This window comes from Ceratotherium simum, chromosome 15, assembly GCF_057802395.1.
Source record: "Ceratotherium simum simum isolate JZ-2026a chromosome 15, ASM5780239v1, whole genome shotgun sequence".
NCBI lineage: Eukaryota > Metazoa > Chordata > Mammalia > Perissodactyla > Rhinocerotidae > Ceratotherium > Ceratotherium simum.
In genome coordinates, this window is record NC_141914.1 from 24218364 (window position 1) to 24241842 (window position 23479).

General features: G+C 50.7%; 1 protein-coding gene across 1 annotated transcript in view; it reads right to left on the reverse strand.

Moving 5' to 3' along the window:
- The window catches only part of SEMA5B (semaphorin 5B), a 114233-nt gene extending 97545 nt beyond the window's left edge, over window positions 1-16688 (reverse strand). Inside the window, exon 1 of the mRNA XM_014783015.2 lies at window positions 16461-16688. The gene's annotated coding sequence lies outside the window, so the exon portion shown is untranslated. The remainder of the gene's footprint in view (window positions 1-16460) is intronic.
- Window positions 16689-23479: the final 6791 nt, after the last annotated feature.

The window sequence follows — 23479 nt, forward strand, 5'->3', positions numbered from 1 at the left end:
AGCAGCTTAGAGACCTCTCCTACTTTCTTTTCCATTTCCTCACTTCCCTGAGGGGAAGAAGACACAGTGGGTGGGTCCATAAGGAGAGGGGACTGTGGGTAAGGAAAGGGTCTGCGTTTTCTCTGCGGCTTTCAATCATCCAAGCTTCCCCTGTGGGATGAGGGAGGGGCCTGTGAACACATCAGGCACAAACACAGAGAGCACAAAGTGTGCTCCCTCGGAACCCTGAGACATCATGCCCCACCTCACCCCACCTCTGTATTTAGAGATTTACCGCCTCCGTTCACAATTATATTGTGTGTGTGTGTGTGTGTGTGTGTGGCAGAGAGACAGAGACAAAATGAGAGAGAATGCAGCTCCACGGCTGCCCCACAAAGGACCATGCCTGTATCCCCTGCTCTATTTCCAGCCACTGAGACTCACCAAGTGACCCTGAAATCCTGCAGGGGTCAGGACCCTACTCCTCACCCCACACTGGAGATACAAAATCAAGGACTCTTTTTTTGAGAAATGCCCCGTCCATGCTTTGAGAGAGAAAGGGTAGGGGAAGCCAGGGTGTCTTATGACTTCAGCTCTCTCATTAACAACTCAACATACATTGACTGAGGCCTCAGTGCCAGGCACTGGGCTGGGCGAAGGGATTCACAGATACGGAGGCTGTCTCTCTGCCCTGGGAGATGGAGCCCCCAGCAGGGAGACCATTGCCACACTAAAGCAGTACCGGTGGCACGAAGTGCTGAGGGCAAAGGCAGAAAAAGGTGCCCCAGGGGTCCTCTCTCTGACCGTCCCTGAGATTCACCTGGGGAGCCCTAAAAGTACATCAATGCCCAGGCCCCACCTGGACAAATGGAATCACTCTTTGATGCTGGGACCTGGGCTTCAGTAGTTTCAAAAGCCCCCCAGGTGACTCTACTGTGCTGCCAGGGATGAGAATTGTTAAGCCATACATCCCCTTTCAAAGGCACAACAAAGGAAAACAGGAGTCAGGGTCCCAGGGAGGTGCTGCCAGCTGGGATTTGTGCCTCCCCACCAAGGCTTGGCATGGCAGGTATTGGGGCAGTAACAGCCTCCCCCAACGGCCACCCCAGCCAATGCCAGGACAGCCCAGAAGGAGAAGGCAGTGGCTCAGACTCCTTTCTCTGCAACCTTGACCTCCAGGCCAGAGAAGACCAAGAGGTTTTGCTGACCTGGGGCCCAGAAGCAACCTGTCCCTCTCTTTCTAAAACTCCTTCTGAGTTCTATTCTTGCCTTTTTCAACACCCCAGTGTGCTAGAGGGATGAGAAAGGACAGCGCCCTCGCTGAGTGCCCTAGATGCCCAGGGAAGGAAAGGCTGCTGCTGATGGTGAGCACTCTGGGTGGGGGTCTTCAAGACCAACCCCAAACAGGTCTGGAGGGGAGAGGGCAGGGCTTACCCTGGAAGAATGCAGAAAGTACCCGAGGTGGCTAACTCTGCTGGGTGTGGGGCAGGGAGCCCTTGGCAAGTCCAGGACCCCAGGGCCAGGACCTGGCACCCCAGAGTCCCCCAGGATGTGAAGTGTGATAGGACAGAGCGTGGAGTTTGGAATTGGAAACAACGGTTTGAAACTGCCTCTTACTAGATGTGTGGCCTTGGACACATTCTTTCTGGAGAATTTCTTCATCTCTAAAATGGATAAAACAGTACCAAATTCAGAATTGTTTGTTCTTCTTGTAAGAATTAAATGAGATAATGTACATAAAGCAATCAGAATGGTGTCTGGCATGGAGTTCAGTAAAGGGGAGTTGTGGTCACCAGGAGAAGAAAATAAGGAGGTGAGTGTTCTTCGACAATGATAAAGCACTCCATAAAAAATGGGCTTTGTCAATGCCATCATCATCATTTAGCCCAGGGCAGGTGAGGGTGAATTACAAGAAACTATCAAGAGCCAGTGGGCGGTCCAGCCTTGTCCCTAGGGATCAACCCCTGCAGGCACGGCAGCAGGGCTGTGGGCAAGGCCAGAGCTCAGCTGACAGCAGTGGGGCTACCGGCTTCTCGCCTCTCCCAGGAATCTTTAGCTTCTGGAAGGCAAGAGCTGTGCCTTACACATCCCATCTCTCCAGCATCCAGCACCATCCTGGTACATGGTGGGGACTCAAGTCAATATTTATCATTACTAGACAGTCAGTCCGAGTGGAATTGGAGAGGTTGGTAGGGCAGGTCAAGGGGTCAAGTCTGTGAACTGGAAGAAGGTCCACGTGTGGCACTACTGTTGCACTGCCATGAGAGTTTCCAGAGCCCAGAGGACCGAGCAGGCAACACCACAGGCCAGCCCAAACCACCACCAGCCAGCCTCCACCTCTCTTTCCTGCCCCAGCTCTTCCCTGCTAAACATGGCCCCACAAGTAGGGTGTTGAGGCTGCAGGAATCCTGACAGAGATGCTGCTATTTCCTCCCATCTCAACGTCCCCACCAGGTATCCCTGGTTTCTCACCGCTCACTTTGTAATGTAAGTATTATCACCAGATAATGAGGGCACTAGAAGGTTGTCTCTTCAAATCCTGAGAACGACTGTGACCTCCCCACACTGGAGGAGCCCTTTGTCCATCCATGTCCATCATCACTCAACAAGGAGAAGGAGCTTGGCCATAAAGCCAAAGTCACAGCCTAGCATGGACGAAACCCCAGAACGACAGTGGCCTCCACATCCCAGCTTCTTCTGCCTGCACTGGATGTTATCCCAGCTCCTTCCAAGCCCCGTGATTCTCCAGCTCGTTGCAAACACTTTCACCCACAATGTGAGCACTTCACAAGGTTTTGAATTTAGAACCAGGCAGAATTTTGGCACAGTCCCATCAGAGCAAGCCCAACAGGAGAAACAGCAGTTTCTCTGGTGCCTCAAAGGCTAGATCATCCATGCACACAGGCCACCTGAAACAGGTCTCCTTAACACAGATAAAATCACCTGAGCCCTGTGGTGGGCAGGGTTCAATTTCTATCAGTGCTTTTGAGACAAAAGTCTCTCCAAATCCCCTCACCAGCCTCAACACCCCAAACCTCTAAGATAAACACGGGGTGGGATTCGGGCTGAACATCTGGGCTGTGCAGCCATGGGGCTCCATCACAGAGGCTCTGTCCTGTCCTGGAGCATACCTCAAGTGGACAGGCCCAAAGGCCATTCTTGAAGGCACACAAGGGGGGATGCTTGGTCACCCCCTCTCATGGAGCTGCGGAGCCTCTTCCCCTGAAGCCATCACCTGTCAGGTCTGCAAGGGACTGGAGTGAGCCAGTGAGATGGAGAGTATGACCTGGGGCCATTTACCTAACTACCAGAGCCTCAGTTTCCCCATTCATAAGATGAGGGAACAACCATGGAGGAGGAGATGGTGTGAGGGTCCTGCAGGATGGAGCCAGGAATGGAGGCAACGTGATGGATGAAGAGAAGGGAGGAGTGATAGAGGAGAGAGCGAGCTGGGAGGCAGCCGGCCCACCTGGGTTGGAAGCCTGGGACTGGCTTATTAGTTACCTAATATGTCCATGTCTCAGTCGCCCCATCTGTAAAATGGGGGTAGTAAAGTCATATCTACCCTTAGGGCTGTCGTGAGCTAAAATACACAAACCAGCTTTTTAAGTGGCCTGGCACAATGCAAGCTCTCAGCAAACTCTAGGAGATGCTCCTAATACTCCCTCCTCTGCAAATCGTTCAGAGACTGGGGCTTCCTCCTTCCCCCTTTCTCTCAGACTCACTCCTTCTTCTCTATTCCAATGGCCTCACTGCAGTCCTGGCCCTCATCTCCACGTGCTCCGCCCAGGCTGCGGCCCCAACTCCTCCCCACCCTCCACACGGGCCTCCCCCTCCCCCCACATCAGGCTTCAGCTCCCCAGTCCTCTCTGTGGAAGGACCAGTTTGCTTGGTGCCCTTAGGTCCCAGGTACCTTTCCAGGTGACCTGCTTTACTACACGAACTCATTTAATTCAATTCCCACAACCACCCTCTGAAGTAGGTATTATGGCCATTTTATAGATGGAGGAAACTGAGCCTCAGAAAGGAGAAATAATTTGCCCAAAGTCACTCTGGCGGAGCCAGAATTCAAACCCAGGTCTGCGTAGCTCCAGGCTGCCTTCCAAGCCAGGCTCCTCAGCAAAGCATCTGAGGCCTTCAGCATCCCTCCCCTGCCCCTAATCTAGCCCAATTCCTGCCCCCCCACCCCCACCCTGCCAGTCCAGCCCCTGATGCACACCCTCACCATCTCTTACACGTTTTCCCCCACGCAAAGAGCAAGAATAGAAAAGAGAGAAGGAGAGACTTTAGGACTGAGAGACATTTGGGTAAAGAGAGGAGGTGGAGGGGGAAAGGATGCGGAAAGGGGGCTAACATGGCCCACAGATTTGGGGGACTTCTCTGGCAGGCCCTAAAGCTCTGTCTCCAGCTTGGCTTCTGTCTTCTCCAGCAGGGTGTGGGATTCCATGGAAAGGAAAGGGTGAAAGGAGCCTCGGGCATAGGAGGCCCAGCTGGAGGCTGATGAAAGGACTGCAAAACCTCCAGCTGCTCCAGTTCAAGCCACTTGGCCCAGCCGCACATCCCGGGCACGGGAACATGCAAATGAGGCTCAGCCCAGCTGTGGGGATCTCACAGGAATCTGACAGGATCCTGGCAAGCACCAGAGGGGCTGGAGGCCTCAGTCAGGCAGGCCACACAGCCCTGACTTCCAGAAGGGGGTAGGAGGTGGTTTTTGCAAACCACAGAGAGGAAATCTCTATGGGCCGCCTGAGAAAAATTCCTAAAGAGACTATAAACAAAGGGTGGTGGGGACTTCGGAAAGGCAGCTGAGATCACAGGCAGACAGAGTGTGTTCAGTAATCAAGTCCTGTCAGGCAAAGCTCATCTCCTCCGTTGACAGGGTCACCAGGCTGCTAGACGAGGGAAATGGGGTTCACCTGTGTAGCCGATCTTAAAAAAGTCTGACAAGCTTTTCATGAAATTGTTGCGTACAAGCTAGAGAAAGGAAGCTAGAAGGTGGCAGAATGAGTGGGATATGTAGCTAGTTGAACAAATCATACCCAAGAGTACTCACCAATGGATCCAGACCCCTGGGAGGGAAGTATCCAGGAGCACACTGTAGGGCTCTGACCTATCCCACCACATTCGACATCTTATCAATTCCTTGGATCAATATATGGGGAGTATTTGAAGCTGGGAGCAACAGCAGATATACTGGATGTCAGAGACAGGATCCTAAGCCCAGAGATGAAGAGATGAGGCAGAAGGGGACTAATGGAAGTGGGGAAGCCAATTGGTCTCCAATGTTTGAAAAGCTGTGGCAAGGAAGGGACTGGGTTTGCCTGAAACAGCCAGATGGGGAAGAGATGGAGTCCACAGGGAGAGACACAGACTTCACAGAAAAATAAGAACTTTCTATTAGACATTGTTGACCAAAAATCAAATGGGCCACCTTGTGCGGAGATGAGCTCTCTGTCTCTGGGGAAGTGAAGACTCCACCAGCTGACCCCTTGGTAGGGACTTGTAGAGGTGACCCCGGCATCTTCCAGCTCCAAGAAGGGCCCATTCACATTTCCTGCCCTGCTGACACCAGCAACTCAGGCTTCCTACCCATTTAAAAAGTTAGAGGCTACCCTGAGATGTTTTGGCCCCGAGGCCTTTCATTGATGGCTTTAGCAGATGAAACTGCACGCTGAGGGCAGAGAGTCTAGACTCTCACACCTCAGAAGATCAAGTTTGGCAAGATCCAGGTCCACTGGAAGGACGAACCTGCTGATGCTCACAAGAATAGGGGTCTTGGATAGGGATGGGAAGGAGAGTGGCCATGGCTCTCCATTGTGGAGGGAGGGAGCGAACTGGCAGCCCAAGAGTTAACTGACCCCTCATTTGAGGGAGCACCATGCTGGAGGGTGCTGTGTGGGGATACAGAGGAGCCTCCACCCAGGCCTCTCTTTCAGGGGCTCAAGGTGAGCTCATCAGGAAGACAGGCTTCTGCAGGAAAGGCGACTCTGATGCTCATAAGAAGATCCTTCCCAGGACGACCTGATACTAATAGCGACCATCCACATAAGCCACTTCATTTAATCCTCCCTTAAGCTAGTCCTCCCTCATTTTACAGTACAAAAAAGGAGGCTCAGAGAGGGAAAGGAACCTATATAAAACCTACAACAAAAAACCAGTCAAGCTGGGTTTGAACCCAAGTCTGTCTCCTCCCCAAGCCCACGTTCCTTCCAAAGTTCTACACGGCTCCCCCGGTAAACGGGTGTGGGTTTTCTGTAGAAGTGCCATAAGCATCCAGCAACAGAAAGAACACCCTAGTGTGATCCAAAGCAGTGTCTCAAACTTCAGCACGCATCAGAATGGCCTGGGCTGGTTAAAGCACGTGTTGCTGGGCCCCTCCCCAGGAGCTGCCGCAGTAGGTCTGGGGTTTGGCCCAAGAACTGTCGCCTTCCTAGCAGGTTCTGGGTGGGCTGAAGCTGCTGGTCAGAGGACCACTGCTCTGGAGCAATCAGAAAAGGAGGCAGTGTCCTCCAGACACAGAACCGCAGAGAGACAGAGGTACGCCGCAAGGTTGATCATCTGTATCCAGGGCAGGAGACCCCCAACAGCATCTCGGCAGCAGGACTGCCAGCTGGTGCTGCTTCACTAGAACCCCTCTGGCTGCGAAGATGTTCATTCTAAAAAATCCAGCTTCTTAACACTTTTCACTCTAGAGTCTCCTGGTTCTCCTGGGCTGATGAGCTGTGTTCTCTTCTACAGGGAGTCCTGCTTCTTCTGCAGTCAGCCACCATGACCCCCTGGCTTTTCTCCCTCTCTAAACAGATAGGCTGCTTTCACCTGACCTTTTGTGGCTGGGTTTCCCAGCCCCCTCCTGAGGCTGGATGCCCTCCACTGAGCACACTTGAGTTGGTCAGGGTCCCCTCTAAAATCCATGTCCGGAAATGAGAACGTTAATGACCAAGGAAAACCCAATCTGGACCCTGAGCTTCTCTTAGTGCCATTAAGATGACGCTGCTTTGAGCAACCCCATCACCTTGTCGGCTGCTATGAAGCCTGTGCACAATTAAACCCCTCAGATCTTTTTCTCAGGAACTGCAGCCAAATCAAGTCTGCCACCACCTTCACCCCGCTCATGAACTTGAGTAATTAATTTCTGCAATCTAAACGCGACTTTCCATCTGCCCCTGTTAAATTTCATCTTGTTGGTTTAAACTCAGCATTCCAGTCTTTTGAGATCATTTTGAATATTTATTCTGTCTTTTACAGGAGCTGCCCATCACAGCCTTGTCATCAACAAATTTGATGAGCTCGCTTACTCCAGTTTCATCCAAGTCACGCATAAAAATGTAAAGCTTCATTTTTCAGAATCTCTCCTGCCACAAACCATCTTCCCTTTTGGAATCCCTAATCTTATGATCATAATTCCCGAAATCAGACTTCCTACAGTCTAGGGAAGCTCTGTAGGTATGGCATTTCTCTCCTTGGCCATTGTTAACGCCAGGCTGACGTGGTCTCCTTCATCCAAGCACTGCCACACCACCACCTAGTTCTTCGTCATGGTCAGAATCAAATCAGAAGGACAGTTTCAGTTGCTATTTCTCTACCTTCTGAGCAATGACAATGTTACATAAGCAAGAATGCAAAAAATGTATCCAATCCTCCACTGTAAACAGTATTTGACATCCGACAGAAGTCAGGCTGCCTATCCCCCATCATTACCATAGTATGCCTCCCTGACAGCTTTATAATCCATGCTGGGAAAGTAGCATCCAAATTCTTCTGACTGGGTGGGGAAACTGTAATATGGATATGTCATAACTTGGACTTGCTCAGCTGCAAGGCATGCTGGGGTCTTGGCAGCTGGTCAGTGAGGAGGCAAGAAATGTTTTCTGGCATGGGGCACCTGGAGAAAGGGGGTGAGGACAGATTCAAGGAAGTGAAGAGGAAAAGGGGGCCTTGAATAGCATGCCTACTCTCCTGCCCTTCATATGTGAGGACTGCCCCTCTTCTGCTGCAGACAGGTGCAGTGAATGTTCATGGGATGCTGATGGAGCATCTGTGAACAATTTGTTGACACCATGAGCCAAGGATGGAGAAGAGGCTATGCAGTGGTTAAGTGTGCAGGCTCTGAAGCCAGTCATTCTGGGTTTAAATCCCAGCTCTACTATTTATTAGCTGTGTGACCTTGGGGAAATTGTTCTCTCTCTCAAGGTTTCCGTTTCCTCATGTGGAGAGTGAAGACAAAAATAACACATGCACATAGGCACATGAGGATGAAGAGAGATAATGCATATAAAAAGTTTAGCAGACTGTCTGCTACATAGTAACAGCTCAATAATTAATAGCTGTTATTAATGGAACAATAGCTTGAAGGCACTGAGTGCTGATAGTTCCGGGGCCAGAGGTGTGAAGAGGAAAAGGCTGAGAAGGTGAAAGAAAAAACTAAAGACTCTGGAGGTTTGGGGCAGGAGAGACTTGGAGCTCACCTGGAGGAGTGAGTTGACAATTTGGGGAACTGACCTGGAGGTGAAGCCTGGGCACAAGGCGAGGTCAAGGATTCCGACCTTCAGGTCAGGTAGGACGAAGCAGCCAGCTTGAAGCCTCAGAGGAGTTCAGTGAAAACAGTTTGCTTTTTCTGCTCTGAATATAAAATTTTTAACTGCTATAGAAAGTTAGTCAAAAATTGTCTAAATGGTCCACGTTAAACAGAAGCATAAATATTACACTTCTAGAAATCTGTTCTGAGGAAATAATCATCAAAAGGCACAAAGATTTATATACAAGGATGTTCACTGCACCATTATTTATAATAGTCAAAAATGGTTTAGGGCCGGCCCTGTGGCTTGGTGGTTAAGTGCATGCGCTGCGATGCTGGTGGCCCGGGTTCGGATCCCGGGTGCGCATCGAGGCACCACTTCTCCGTTCATCCTGAGGCCGAGTCCCGCATACAGCAACTAGAAGGATGTGCAGCTACAACATACAACTATCCACTGGGGCTTTGGGGGGAAAAAATAAAATAAATAAAAAAAATCTTTAAAAAAAAAAAAAAAAATGGTTTAGAACCTAGATGTCCAACCCACAGGGGATTCGGTAAATAAATTGTGGCTCATCCATAAGATGGAATTCCAGGCAGCCATTAAAAAGCCCATTTCAGAAGAATACTTAAGTCACGGGGAAGTTATCAGAATATGTTATTAAATGAAAAAGGCTGATTACAGAAGAACAGACAGTACAATCACAATTTTGTTACATACATATCTAGAAGGAAACATACAAAAATGTTGAATGAATGTGTATTACTTTTATAAATGCTTTTTAAGAAAAAATGACCACAAAGAAGTTACACTAGAAGGAAGCTCTCACAATCAGCTTAGAATAGAAAGTCATTAAATTCAGAACACAGGAACACAAACAGTAGCTATGACCTGAATGCCAGGAGCTGTGGCTGGTATCTACTAGAAAGGACCTGGCTGTTTTGAAGGGCTGAGATGCTAGGAGATTCTGTGTGCCATTGGCGTGAGGCCAGGTGGAGTCTAGGAAAGAAGATTTAGGTCAGTGGCTCTCAACCATGGCTGCATATTAGAAGCTCAAAGAAATACCAATGCCCAGGCTCCACCCTCAGGGATTCTGACTTAATTAAGGTCTAAGATGGGGCTGGTCATCTATATTTTTTCAAAGCTCTCCAGGTGATTCTAATAGGAACCAGTGAACTAGTTGAGCTGGACCAAGCTACTGTGACTTGTATACAAAGGACACTTGAGCCTTGCTCGCTGGACTGAGCCCAGCATGTGAAGAGACACTCACTCTGGAAGCTACAGAGATGCTGAAAGGGAGTAGATGGCCCCAAGGCCGTCTATACAGAAAAATGACACTCAGCTTTGGGGGACATTCACAGAAGTGCTCCTTAGACCTGGCCTGTTTAGGAGTTTTTGCCACAGGACAGTGCTCTCCACTTGGACTCCTGATGAGGCCCTGGTTACCAGTGGACTCCAGAAACTGCAAGCACTGATGACTCCACGTAAGCAAGAAAGGGAAGAAAACCAGGATCCTGGGAAATCTACAGGGACCTGACTCTGCAGAAGCCGGAGCTAGTGGTATTTTCCTCTTCTGTCCTGCATTTGGGCAGAAATACACCCTGGCCAACAGAGCAACGTGTGAACCTTAAAGGCAGTCTGCTCGGGGTGGATGTGGCCTCTCGGAGGGCTCCTCATTTCCCCCAGGTGCCTTGAGGGAAGAGGAGCAGAGGGAATAGCCTGCTGGAAACAAAAGTTTGTATTAAATGATAAGATCTCCCTCAGCTTCTCACTGCAGGTATAGAGTTACTCAAGGCAACAAAAGAAGAGAAAGAGGCTTGGGTCAGGTGTTTTCCTCCGGGTTCCATCCATCCCTGAATAATTAAGAGCAGCTCTTTTGTGCTCCTTAAAGCCGGCTCCTGGGCGGCCTTCAGGACAATGACAGGGTAATATGGATGGAGTTTTGGCTCAGGTAGACCAGAAGGTTGGCAAGGAGGGATGGATCTAAATTGCTACCCCACCAGCCATTTCCCTGAATTTTCCCGGAGGCAGCCTCACGTCAGCTCTGGCAGAAGAACAGAGCTGCAGATAATCCAAAATGCTGGGTGATGAAACCATAACCCACAGCTTTGCAATTCACTGCATCTATGTTTATTCGTGGATGTATGTGAGCGTATTTATACACACACATACACCTCAATACAGAGCATATTTACCTTCTAAATGATGTTTGGCTCAGGCGGAGGCTGAAAGGACTCTGAAGATGCTGTGACTGGCAATCAGGTGGGTTACCAACAGTCGGGCTGGATGGTAACTAGCAACTGGCCTGAGACCAAACATCCTCATACATAATCCACAAAAAAAGGGAATGAATCACTTCTGGAAATTAATAAGTGACTGTAATCTCCATTCAAAACCACTTACTTCGAGAGCCAGAAAGGGCTTTAGGGTTCGTGTGACCCCCTCATTTTCACAGATGGGGAATTTAGGTTTGGCAGACATGCTCAAGTGGGGAAGCCTCCCTTGTTTCTAACTCAGTCTGCTCCTTTGGGAATTTAAACCTATCTCCTAATTTGATCCTCAGGGGACTGGCAGAACAGATGGTCAGCAGCCATCCTCCAGAACCAACCCTTCCTATCACAGAAGAGACCAGCCAGAGACATTCTTGGTTCAAACGCAAAGATAATCTGATAAAATCAACAAGCCTTCAAATTTAAACGAGTTCCAGGTACAAGTCTGATTAAGTCATCCTTATTAAACCCAAATCAATGGGGGCAGTGTCATGGTGGGACTCAGCACACACAACATTGCCTTTAAAGCTTTCATTTGCTCAGGGAAAGCCCAACAGAATCCTTGTCTTCCTGTTCCAAGTCAGAAAGTGGAGAAGGATGAGCAGCCCAACTGTTGGGAAATGTGCTCAAGGTCAAACTCTCCCAAGCCTGGTCTCCAGCGCAGGGGTCCATCCTTGGGCTTTCCCCACTGTACCCAGCAGCAAATTGGGTAGGAGGCCATCTTCTTTTTTTTCCACTCTGAAGCTACCAAGTGTAGTAATTTTTCATTGGTGAGCCCCTGACTAATGTCAGGATTAAAGAGTGCATTCTGCAAGGTTTGGTTCTCATCTCTCAGGCTCACTAAAGCAAAACACCAAAGCAGAGGGAGGGAAAGTGACATGGCAGAGCCACAGAACATTCGGCACCCCACCCCTGCCCCTTCAGACCTCTGCTCCCAGCTGGAACTTTTCCCTGCCACTTTCTAGCATTCAAGCTGGTTATAAGGGAGATTTCTCCAGAAGGTTATAAAGAAGATTTCTTCATAAAGAAAGTCTTAGAGGAGATTCGTCCATCTGAGATAGAGAATGGCATACACAAAGATCCCCTTCCAGATTACCCATCAGAGAGCTATCTCCTCACTCAAGGCAGACATCATCAAACCAGATTCAGAGAGAGGGAGATGCACAAATGTATAGCACTATGCCAGTGAAAGCCAGGCGTTGCCCACACAAGCTGTAAAAGAAGGGCTCAATTAGGTCAATTCAATGAAACTCCATTAGCCAAGACACTTGCTTTGGCCTCTTGCCATACATTTCAGATCAAGTTAGTTAAGCTTTGTCATAAGTTTAAGATGAACCTAGTGATGGTAAACTCAAATGCAAAGATGTGAATGTGAAGAAAACTCATTCATTAGAGGTAACTATTTCCAACACATACATAGTCATCAATTGATGAAGACAGGCTAGTGATCAAGGTGACTGAATGAGGCACAGGATGGTTCCAGGACACACTGGGGTTCAGACCGTGAACCTGAAGTACAAATACCAATACTCCCTCCCAATAGTCCTCATCCCCAGATCTCCAGGTCCCTGGCTTTGCCTCTGTCCACACCACAGGTCCAAGGCAGGTGTTCAACCCCACTTGATGAGTGAAGAATCTGAGGCATGGAGGAAGACTTGGAACTGAGGGAACAGCTAAGGTGGTGGAATCCTAGCCCTCCCAAACTCCGGACCCCCAGTCCTTTGGACAAGCCACATAACTGTCAGGTCACCCAGACAAACACACAGGAAAAAAAACCTCCACAATAAATCCCATCACAGAAGTCGAGGCAATGCTACTAATTATGTTCTCCTAGTCATGCTGATTCACCTCCATCCTGGGAGATCAAAGATATGTCTTGTTGACTGTTGTATCCAGAGCTTCTAGCACAAAGACTGGCACATAGTTGAGGTGCCCAGGAAATGATGAACATGGGTGTTTAGTGCCACTGTTGGTCTCATTTACCTTGTACCCAGCCAATCACAAAGCCAATACTTGAGGACCATGGGGAACATCTGGCTGCTGGGGATGTGGGTGGTGGGACAAAGGAGGTCAGCCCCGGGTCCTTTAAGGCTACATAATAAGGAAACATGCACTTCTAATCAGGGACTTTGTCCTTTGCCCTCTGTGTCCATTCTACCACCTCATTTCTCAAGAAAAGTAGTGAATTGGTTGATTGTAGGGTAGTGATCTGAGTTGCTATCTTCTTCACTTTCCCTGTGGGATATAGGAGGATGACAAAATTAAAAACAGGAGCAATGATCAATGTTCAAAATAATTGGACCCGACAGCATCTTCTTCCCAAGTGCACACACTCTATCCACCAATCTTCAGCCTCGCGAGGCTGATCCTCCATAAACGTCTGTCGTCCCTCTGTCCCCTTGCTGGGGCTCCCCTTCCCCTTTTTAGACCCACACTCAGGGCTCAGTGCTTTCTGGATGTTCCTTGGGATCCTCAAACATCCTATGTGAGCTTCTGGTCTTTTCTCATCCAACCCCTGAATAAGGTTTTACTACATCAAGGGAAACAAAAATTCCTGGTTGGATTTTTTTCTTTTTTGTAAAGAATAAAATTGGTTTACACTCACTGGGTTCCTGGGGGATGGGGGATGGGGCAGGAGACCTGAGTTCCAGTCTTGGCTGTACATCTGGAACCTTGCATCAGTGGATGAGATTGCTCAGATTTGTATAAGACAAGATGGCTCCCTGACCTCAAGGAACTCATCATCTCATGGAAGAACCTTGGTGGGCCCTGAGAGTGAGGGTGAGCTGGGGTTCCAGCAGGTTAGAGGTAGGACTAGGCTGTGGAATGCTCCAATCAATCCCCAAGGTTCAGGGAGACATGATACCATGCACACACAAAGAGATGAGATCACTTCTTAGAATCAGAATTTCTTGATCTGCAGGTCTAGGGAGTCAGACTGCTCAAGGGCTGCACATTGGTTTTGTTTGGACCATTTTATTTGGCCAGTTTGACTTTGAACATCCAGTTGTCCCAAGGCTGGGCCATTCTAATTGCCTGATCAGCACATTGTTACCTGCCTGCCCTCTGTAGGCATTTGAGTTTGTGACTGCCCTGAAAGGGACAATCTCCAAGCCCTCTTCCAGCTTGAGCCTCCATAAGAATTAACTAACAGAGGGGCTTTCAAACAAGCCAGGAAGGCTACCCCAATCCAGAAAAGCTTCTGTGATTCCTCCATTCCCAATGGGAGGTGGCAATCCACAGAGCCAGACTGGACCTCTTGGCTTCTCTGCCTTTCCGGTCTGGCTCTAGGAGAAGTGGAAGGGGAGCACCTCCCAAGCCTTCCTTTCTCCTGTCCCACCCTCCCTATACAGACAGCTGGTGGGGAGGGGGGCCACGTCAGTGAGCCCAGCTCTCAGCCCCACCTGAGTCACCAAGCTTTCTTCAACCAGTCCCCTCCTAAGCCCTAGGTCACCGTTTGGCACCGAGTCCTTGCTGCCTTGTCCTGCCTGTGCATTTTCCCATTCATCTTCTGCCTCTCCAAACACACACACAAGTGTCTTAGGATCAAACTGGTGAATTTAGCAGCCTCTCTAGTCGGGGGCTCAGCCCTGTACCTCTTTGTATCTACCAGCACCTAGCTTAGTGCATTGCACCCTGTAGGTGCTTAAAAAGTGTTTGATGTCCACAGTGAGGATAATGCCGGCTGTTGTCAGCTCTGGAGGAGGAAGTCTCTGGCATTGAGTCCCTGGACGGAGAAAAGAGATGGAAGATCTGCCATCCCCTCCCAGACTGGTGTGGTAGCTGTTGACATGCAGAAAGGAGATACCTGCCCCCCCACACGCAGACACACAGACACACACACAGACACACACACACACACACACACACACACGCCTTTCCCAAGCTGGCACAGCCGGAGGCAGCCCTTCCTCCTGAGTGGTCTCCCCAAATAGTCTCACTGCCCTATGGGTGACCAAGGGGCAAACTCCCTCTCTCTCTCTGATATTTTATCCCCCTTCCTCCTTGGTTGGGACCTAGATTTGGGGCAGGATACCGGTAGTTTTTTCCAAGCTGCTTCTTAACCTGTCCCCCTTTTCCTAGTTGTGAGGTCCCGTGCTAAAGCTCGAGTTCCCCCTGCTCCTTCTCAAGGTCATGTACTCCGGTTCAGAAAAGGTGAGAGGTCACTTTTGAACGCCAAGAAGAAAGGGGGGGCAGGGTAAGTGAGGAGAAAGAATGGAAGCGAATAGGCTAAAAGATGAGGTTAAGTGGGGTAGCGAAGACGAGGAGGCCCGGAGGGCGCTGGAGAGAGGCGCCGCTACCGAAGAAACAGAATGAGGCCGAAGTGGTGGGTGGGGTGGAGTGGGAAGGGGGATGCCTGAGGAATGTGGGAGGAGGTTGGATTCGCTAGGGGCTGAAGGAAAAAGATGGGGGTTGGGGACAGAGAAGGTAGGATTGTAGTGTGGTCTAGACACAGGCAAGCTTCCATCCCCTACTCCCAGGTCCCTGGGCTCAGCCACCGGGCCGGGAAGGCAGGCAGCCTCTCCGCTCCGGCTGCTCGCATTCCCACCGCGGAAAGCCTGGAGGGGATCTCAAGGGTGGGGGCAGAGTCCGACGGTTGCCCCTCCCCATGCAAACTCGGGGCCCACTCCTGCCGGGCGCGGCGGGGCGGGCGGAGTGACCCGAGGACCGGGCGCCGGGGGTAAGGGGAGGAGGGAAGAACGGAGCTTCAGGTGGCTCCTCCTCGTTGTTTAAAGTTTGCGGCAGGCGAAGAAGCCGGCTCCGTCCTCCCTCCGCCGCCGGCCCGCGGCTCCGCTCGGCCCGGTCCCCTCCGCCTCGCCTTCTCCCTCGGCGGGTCCTAGGCCCACTTCCATCTCGGCCCCCGCCCCGCTCCGGCCCGGGATCCCCTCTCGTGTCTCCATCCCTCCCTGTGCCCGCGCGCCCCCCGCTCCCTCCCTCCGCGCTGGATCTCCGGCACGACGTGAGCGGAAAGTGAATGGGCAGCCCCAACCACAAAGACAAATTACCATGAGAAAAATAAATCAGGAAATCGCCGTTCGCGTCCCGCGTTCCCGCCGCCGCACCCCTCTCCACCCACCGAGGGGGAGCGCGGGATCCCCGGACCCCTGCGTCTGGGGCCTGGCAGGGCAGAGTTGGGCTCGCGGGGCCCCGCCAGGGCAGGGGATCTGGGAAGAACCGGTGGGGGCGGTGGCCGCGGAGCGGGGACGTCCCCGAGCGCGAGGTTTCACACTCCGGACCGGCCACGCGTGCCCAGGCGCCTCGCCGCCCGCACTCTCCCTCCACCGGGTTTACTCGTCGGCCCTCTCTGAGCCTCCATCTCAGCGCCAGTCTCAGCGCCTCTGCCCCGCGCTCTCCCAGCCTTTCATTCGTCCTGCCCCTCCTCCAGGCCCGGGGCCTGGGTCTCCATCGCGGCTGCTGCCCAGACGCGCCGACCGCAGCCAGGCGAGGGCCCCGTGCAGCCCGGACCCGGAGCGGCGGGCGGCGGGAACGCTGCGGTGCGGGGAGCCCCAAGCCGAGGTGGCAGCGGGCGGTGCGGAAGCCCGGGGACCCTCTCTCCTCCCGCCCACAGCCTCTGTCACCTGGTTCCAACTTGCCAGCATCCCCGGGCTTCCACTCCTCTATCCACCCGAGTTGCCGAAGTTTGCAACTTGCAGCCCCGGCCCGGGCAGGGGAAACGCCAGGGGCGCCCGGGACTCACCTCCCGGTTGCGGGCGCAGGTGCCGGGTTCCCGGCGGCTCCCGGCTCTCGGCGGCGCAAAGCGGCGGAGGCGAACCAGGAGGGCCAGTGACCCGTCTGGGAATGAGGCGGCCGCGCAGGAACGGCTCCTGGCCCTCGGCTTGGCGCTCCCGTGCAGTCCCGACCCGGGCCCGCGCCCGCTGTGCTCGGTTCCTCCAGCAGCCGCTGTACGCGCGGCCGACCCGCCCGGCTCCGCGGAGCTGGGCTCTGGCAGCAGCCCCCGCGCTCCAACTAGCTCCCGACCCGGCGCGCGGGTGAGAGCGGGGAGGAGGAGACCAAGGGAGCAGAAGGAGGGAGGGAGCGGCGGTGGGGGAGGAGTTGGGAGCGATGGGAGAGAAGGAGGCGAGCGGGAGCGAAAAGGAGGGGGTTGGAGAGGACCTGCCGCGGCGGGCGCTTCACCCGCCAGCCCTGAGGCGCGCGCAGGAGCGCGAGGGGGCGCCCTGCACCTCCGCATCCCCGGGCTCGCCCCGATCCCCGCCTGGCCTGCCAAGTGTGTTACCAGGAGGATGGACAGAAGTCCTGCTCCGCAGTCGGAATTCGAGCGGCGAGACCCAGGTCCCCCGAGCACTCGCTGCCCTTTGCCACATCTGCCTCACCGTCCTCAGCACCCCCATTGTCGAACCTGATTTCCTCCCTGGGCGTCAGCCCACCCGAACCCTGCACATCCCGGCCCTTGGGGCCTGAGGAAAATTTCCCTTCCCCCCGGCTCCCAAATTCCCCAGTCCTATCAGCTAGGGACGATCTTCCTGCCTGTGGATTCGAAGGGGAAAAGAACCGCGTACAAAACAGGGGAAATCTGGTATAAACTGCAGTCGAAGGGAGTGAGGGGAGGTTGCTGGGCTGTACTGGAAAGCCAGAACCGGCTCGATTAGGGTCAACTTCACAAACTGCACGACCTTGAGTGAACCTCGCCAAGCCTGTAAAGCAGGGTTGGTAATACCCACCCCATAGAACGATTTGAAGAATAAGTAAGGGCTACAGTGAGTAAAAGTACATCAGGAACCTTGGGAGGACATCCCAAAAATTAGCGATCCCGGGAGGTGGCCGAGTGCGCTGGGCTGTGGAGGGAAGGATTCGCGCGGTCACACCGAGCGAGGCTGAATTGTTTACAAGTTGGAGTATCTAGTGTTTCTGTTCGCAAGAAAGCAGGAGAGAAAGACAGAGGGGCACGCTTCAAATCTATCTGCCCGGGGTGCAGGAGAGATGGGAAGGGAGCCCTCTGCTGAACAAAAAAAGGTATTTTAAAATAAAAAAGGTGACCTAAGAAAAGAAAACGCAAGAATGAAGGATAAAGACAAAGAACCTGAAAAATTAAATCCTGAGAAGTGTGATTTTAAGAGATAACCAAATGTGAAATAAAAAATTTAAGTTGGAAGAAAGAAAACATTAAAAGACTTTCTAGGGTCTGCCAGACATTGAAGAATTAGAGAGAAGCATTTTACATTACAAAATTCTGGATAAATGAAATCTCAGATAAAGCAGAGGGATGGAGACAGTAAGAGCCTCAGAGAAGCACCCCCTACACACCCCCCCACACCCCCCCCCACACACACACCTCTGAACTGAGGTGAGAAGCAGTTTGGCCCTGAAGATGGGAAAGAAAGAAAGATTCCAAGAAGGGAGTTCATGAGATGCTGTAAGAAGGGAGACAGTGCACAAACTCAGAAATAAAGACTTTCTAGGGCAACAGAAATGCTGAAACTCATAATATACAGAATGGAGAGGAAGTTGCAAAAGTAAGACATACTCTAGACAAGACAAGAGAGATACAGAGAAGAGGAAAAAAGGAAGGAAAGGTGCATGCCCCAGCAGAGGGGTCTGGTGGCCCATCCATTTAAATGGAGGTGGAAATCAAGTTGGAAGAGGTAATGCATGGCCTCGAGTCCAAAACTATCATTCTACAGACAAGGACAATGAGACCTAGAGAGGGGAAGCAACATTCCCGGAGTCACAGGCTGGAATGGGGGAAGGTCTCCTGATCCCGTCTGGACCCTTCCACTGCTGGAGTGCTGCCCCCCTCCACACATCCTCATCCTCATCCCATTCCCCACAGAACTGTGGAGACTGTTTTTGTCATTGAAAAATATAAATGTGTGTGATATATAGACATCATTTAATTAATACAGAAACGTGAAAACATTCCGTATATTGCAGGAGAAAAGGGATGAGCAGGAGAGCTTCCCATTTGTCTGGTTGAGGGAGCAGACAGAATGGCTTCTGAGTGGTTCTGTAGGCATCAGCTCTCTCTTGAAAGGCAATAAATATCTCCATCCTTCACCATATTCTCTCACCCTCCCTCTCTTTTTCCATCATGTTTTGGTGGTTTTATCTTTCTTCCCTCCCCGTCATCACTTCATGCCCTTCCTCGTTCTCCCTCTCCGTGTTATGAATGAGTATATGAGTGTGGGAGGGTGCTTGGTGCAGGGAGAGAGGAGACCCCACTCTGGGGACACAGGACAGGAACCCTCCCTTTTCAGGGGAAGCAGGAGCCAAGAAGGGAGACACCCAAGGAGACACAGAGGAGCATTGCTGCTTGGGATGCTGGGCTAATTAATCCTAATTGCGTCCTACAGTGCTGTATTGATTAACAGTGATTACTCAAGAGCTCTCAATACTAGAGAACTTTAGAAGTCCAAGCCTCAGGAAGGGACATTTGGTTCACTAGCCTGGCTTCCCACCTGCTTCAGGCAGCCCCAGAGTTTGGCCAACCCAGCCTTGTTAGAATCTCTGAATCATTTACCTGGAACAAAACCTGGAGCGTTGACTCCATCACCACAATGTCACCACCACCTTCTGTCACCTTCCTTAAACCTTTGCAATAACCTGTACAATAATTAATTCTATTAGGAGCAATTCTCCACCTACTGGAACAGTGTTAATTAAGCAGAATGTAAATACAGTAATTAATACAGAATTATCCAAAACAAACAAGCTAAAGAGCAGCGAGCATAGGGAGTGGGAAGGAGTTTTTAGAATTCACTCTTGACCTAGAAATTCCGAACTTATCTTGAACTAAGGTGCCGAGAGATTAAGAAGTAAGTCCAAATTTTCCTGCTCAAGGGTGGAGCCCAACGCAGTCTTCTGCCTCCCATCTGAGGGCACTTTCTGGGAGATCTAGCTACCTCTGACAAACAAGAGTGCAGCCTCTCCCAGGAGTGTGTGTAGGTGTATGTGTACCTGTAGGGGTGTGTGTATGTATATACACATGCCTGTGCATAGCCCCGGCTCAAACACAAATCTGGTCTTGCAGTAAACAGCAAGCACACAGCAGCCACTCGTATACTGATAGGAGAGAGGAATTGAAAAGAAGAAGGCAGCAATCACTTATAATGTCCAAAGAGTTTCCTGGCCCCAGCATCACCTGCTCATTGTTCCTGGGGATGGAAAAGAAAGAAGAAAACTCCTACCCCAGAAGTCATTGTCGATTTGTGAACCAAAAGCACACTTAGGTCAGAGGAACTGAAGTGTCACTAAATGGCAGCATTGCCATTGTCCCGAGCTAATGTGAGAGATCTTCCTTCCTTCCTTCCTTCCTTCCTTCCTTCCTCCCCAAACATTTAAGTGCCACTCACTATGCTAGGTGGAGAGGTCACAGGAAGAGGAGAAAGCCAGACCCTCACAGGCAGGCGGGAGAGGCAGACATCTTCACAGCCAATGCAAGGACCGTCACAGGACCAGAGCGCCACGCACTCTTGGAGGGCTGATGACCAGCTCTACCCAGCAGGGCAGGGAAGTCTTCACAGCAAAGGGCCCCTCTAGCTGGGAATGGAGACAGGGCAGGAATTTGCCAGACAGAGAAGCAGGAGGAGGCAGGGTATTCCGGGCAGAGGAAATAGCATGTATGAAAGCACAAAGCGATATAATTAGATTTCTGTTTTGGAAGAATTGCTTGGCCCTGGTTAACAGATTCAGGGAGAGCTAAAGCAGTAAATGTGAGCAGGTGCGTCGCGTGGTGGAAAGAGCACCACAGCACAGTTAGAGCCTCTCAGTTCCAGGACCAGCTCAGACACTGACAAGCTGGGTGTCCTTGCACAAGCCTCTTAACCTCTTCAACTGCCCTTCCTCATGGGTGAAATGAGAGGAGTTGATCAACTGGTTTCTAAGGTTCTCCTTGCACACAGATTCTATCTCTTCTTGCAGATATTTCTTTGAATTATGTTCTTTACCATATTTATGCACTTAGTCCTTTCCATGTGTATAGCACTTCACGGTTTACAAAAGTGTTTTCTACACAATATCTTTTGACCTTCACACTCCTGTAAAGGAGAGAGCTACACTGCCACTCTAGACGATCTTGTTCCGCCCTGTGGCTGTAAACACCATCTCTATGCTGATGACGTCCAAGTCCGTTATCTGCAGCTCTGACCTTTCTCTTGAAACCCAGATGCAGAGAACCAACCTCCTGCTGCTCTCCTCCACGTGGACGTCTAACAGGCATCTCAAACTCGATGTGGCCAACTCTTCTGAGTTTCTTTCCCCAAACCAGCTCCTCCTTCCGGCTTCTCCATCCTAGTAAATAAAGACTCCATTCTTCGAATTCTTCAAGGCCAAAATCTTGAAGTCATTCCATCCTCCACATCTAAACCATCAGTAAATCTCATCGCCTCTACCTTCAAAATACTTTCAGAATATGACAATTCTCACCACCTCCTCCACTAACACCCCAATTCAAACCACTCTCCTCTCACCCGGATATCTTCTCTGCCTCCTTCCACGTTTGCACCTACAGTCTGTTCTCCAGACAGAAACCATCCTCGGAGTGTCAGATCCTGGCACTCTGCTTAAAACGTTCTATGGCTCTCCAGCTCACTAGAGGAAAAGCCACATCCTTACCAAGTCCACAAGGCCTTTCTGACATCTCCTACCACTCTCCCCTCCTTCCCTTCTCATCAGCCTCATCAGCCTCTCCACTGTTTTTCAAACACCCAAGGCTCCCACCTCAGGGCCTTTGCACTTGATGTTCTCTCTGCCTGGAAATCTCTTTGGTCAGATGTCCACATGGGTCATTCCCTTACTTCCTTCAGTGTCTGCTCAAATATCAATTCATTAGAGATGCCTTACTATCCTTTCAAAAATGACAAACCCCTGTCTCTCTCTATCATCATCTGACATTGTACATACTTATTGTCTGTTTCCTCTGACCAGAAGATAAATTCCATGAAAGTGGAGACATTGCCTGCTTTGTTCATTGCTACAATCCCAGCCCACAGAATGGTGCTTGGTAAAAAGAAGTGCACAATGACAATTTAGTGAGTGAATTATTATTATTGTCCCCATTCTACAGGTAGGGAAACTGAGGTGCAATGACACAATTGGCCATTTTCAGAGCTGAGATTTGAACTTAGATTTTTCTATATCATAATGTTCTTTCCAATTGATTATTAGTCAATAGCTATATTTGCACTAAAAACACTTTTTAATAGAAAATGCACTTAGAGTAAAACATATACTAATTGTTTTCCACCCGGTTAACCACATGGGTCCGTTGACCCACACAGCAGCTCTCCAAGTCACAACAGAGCGAAGAATTGGATCTGAAAACTCAGACCTCTAATGTGGCCACCAATCCCACATGTGCACATTCATCATGGCATCACTTTTGTTTCTTGTGTTGTAGTTCTAGTTTTTCTTCTCAATCCCTGAAAAAATAAATCCCCTTCCACGTCTTCACATATTTACCCTCCCACATTATCCCTGGCACCATGTGTAAAACAGTGTGTACATGCACACACACACCATTTTCACGTCTCCTAAGTCAGGAGTGTGTTGAGAGAGAATGAAGCCTGACTTTGTGGCTTTCCCTTGGGCTGACACCCAGGGGTAATCACATCTCTCTCCCCAGGCACTCAAGAGTGCCTCTCCACCTTCCTCTTTCCTGCTGTCCTGGCAAACACTGTCAGATTTAGGCTGAGGATGAGTCAGGAGGAAGTGTGGTGTGGGAGGGGTGTGTATCAGAAGGAAGGGCAGAGGCACGCCTGGTCCAGCAGATGACACCAGGCTTCCTGGTAGATGAGCTAGATAAAGGGCCAAGTCAAGTGCTGAACTCCAGGTGAGGGGGCAGGGGTCACTCTCAGGACATTTCGACCCAAGGAAAAACACAAGATGTGGTCACCCTTCTTGAAGACATTTGAAAACAAGAGATCTGTGTTGGTGATTCTCTCCCAGCACCAGGGTGAAGCCACAGAGGTCTTGGATGGATCGGGACAGGATGGGCACTGGCCAAGGAAACCTAAGGCTGTATCCCTAGAGGGGGATCTGAATCCTGTTAAGAAGAGGACCCCAGATTGTAATCAAGAGGCCCAGGCCTGGTGCTTAGAGGACCAGAGCAGGGCCAGATCTCTGGACAGGAGATAAGGAGGAATCTGAAGGAGAACCTGCTGCCTGAGTAGGGGTAGAAAACCACTAACATGGTTGAGAGGTCCAGAAAGACTCCTTTGCCCTGACCAAAATGTTTCTCCCAGGCCCCTGAAATCCTCATGGTGGGGGAACAATAGGCTGGCATCATGACTTGTCTAGACAAGGCAACCCATATATTAACAACACCTTAGCAGGGAGGGGGATAACAGTAATTCTCTCCAAATTATCTGCTGAGCACACCACTATACTGGGACCATACTACGTACCCAGAACCCGTGGAGAGGAATCCTTCAATACATCATTATTGATTGAATACATGGAGGGATACAGTAGGGGATGATGTTGGACTGTGAGCAGGGCCGGATTAGAAAGGCCTGGAATGCCATGGGAGGGGGTTGGATTTAATCCTACAGGCCAGGCAAGGAGAATCATCCAAGTTTGGAGCAGGAGCCTGACATGATGAGATGGTGGCAGTGGGTGAACCTGAGTGAGGGAGGCCAGTTAGGAGACTGTTACAAAAGCCCCTGCAATTTACTGAGACCTTGATTAGGGCAGAGATGACAAAAATAATGAAAACTCATTATCCACCTTTGCTGCATGATGCAGGAACCAAAGGGATTGGGA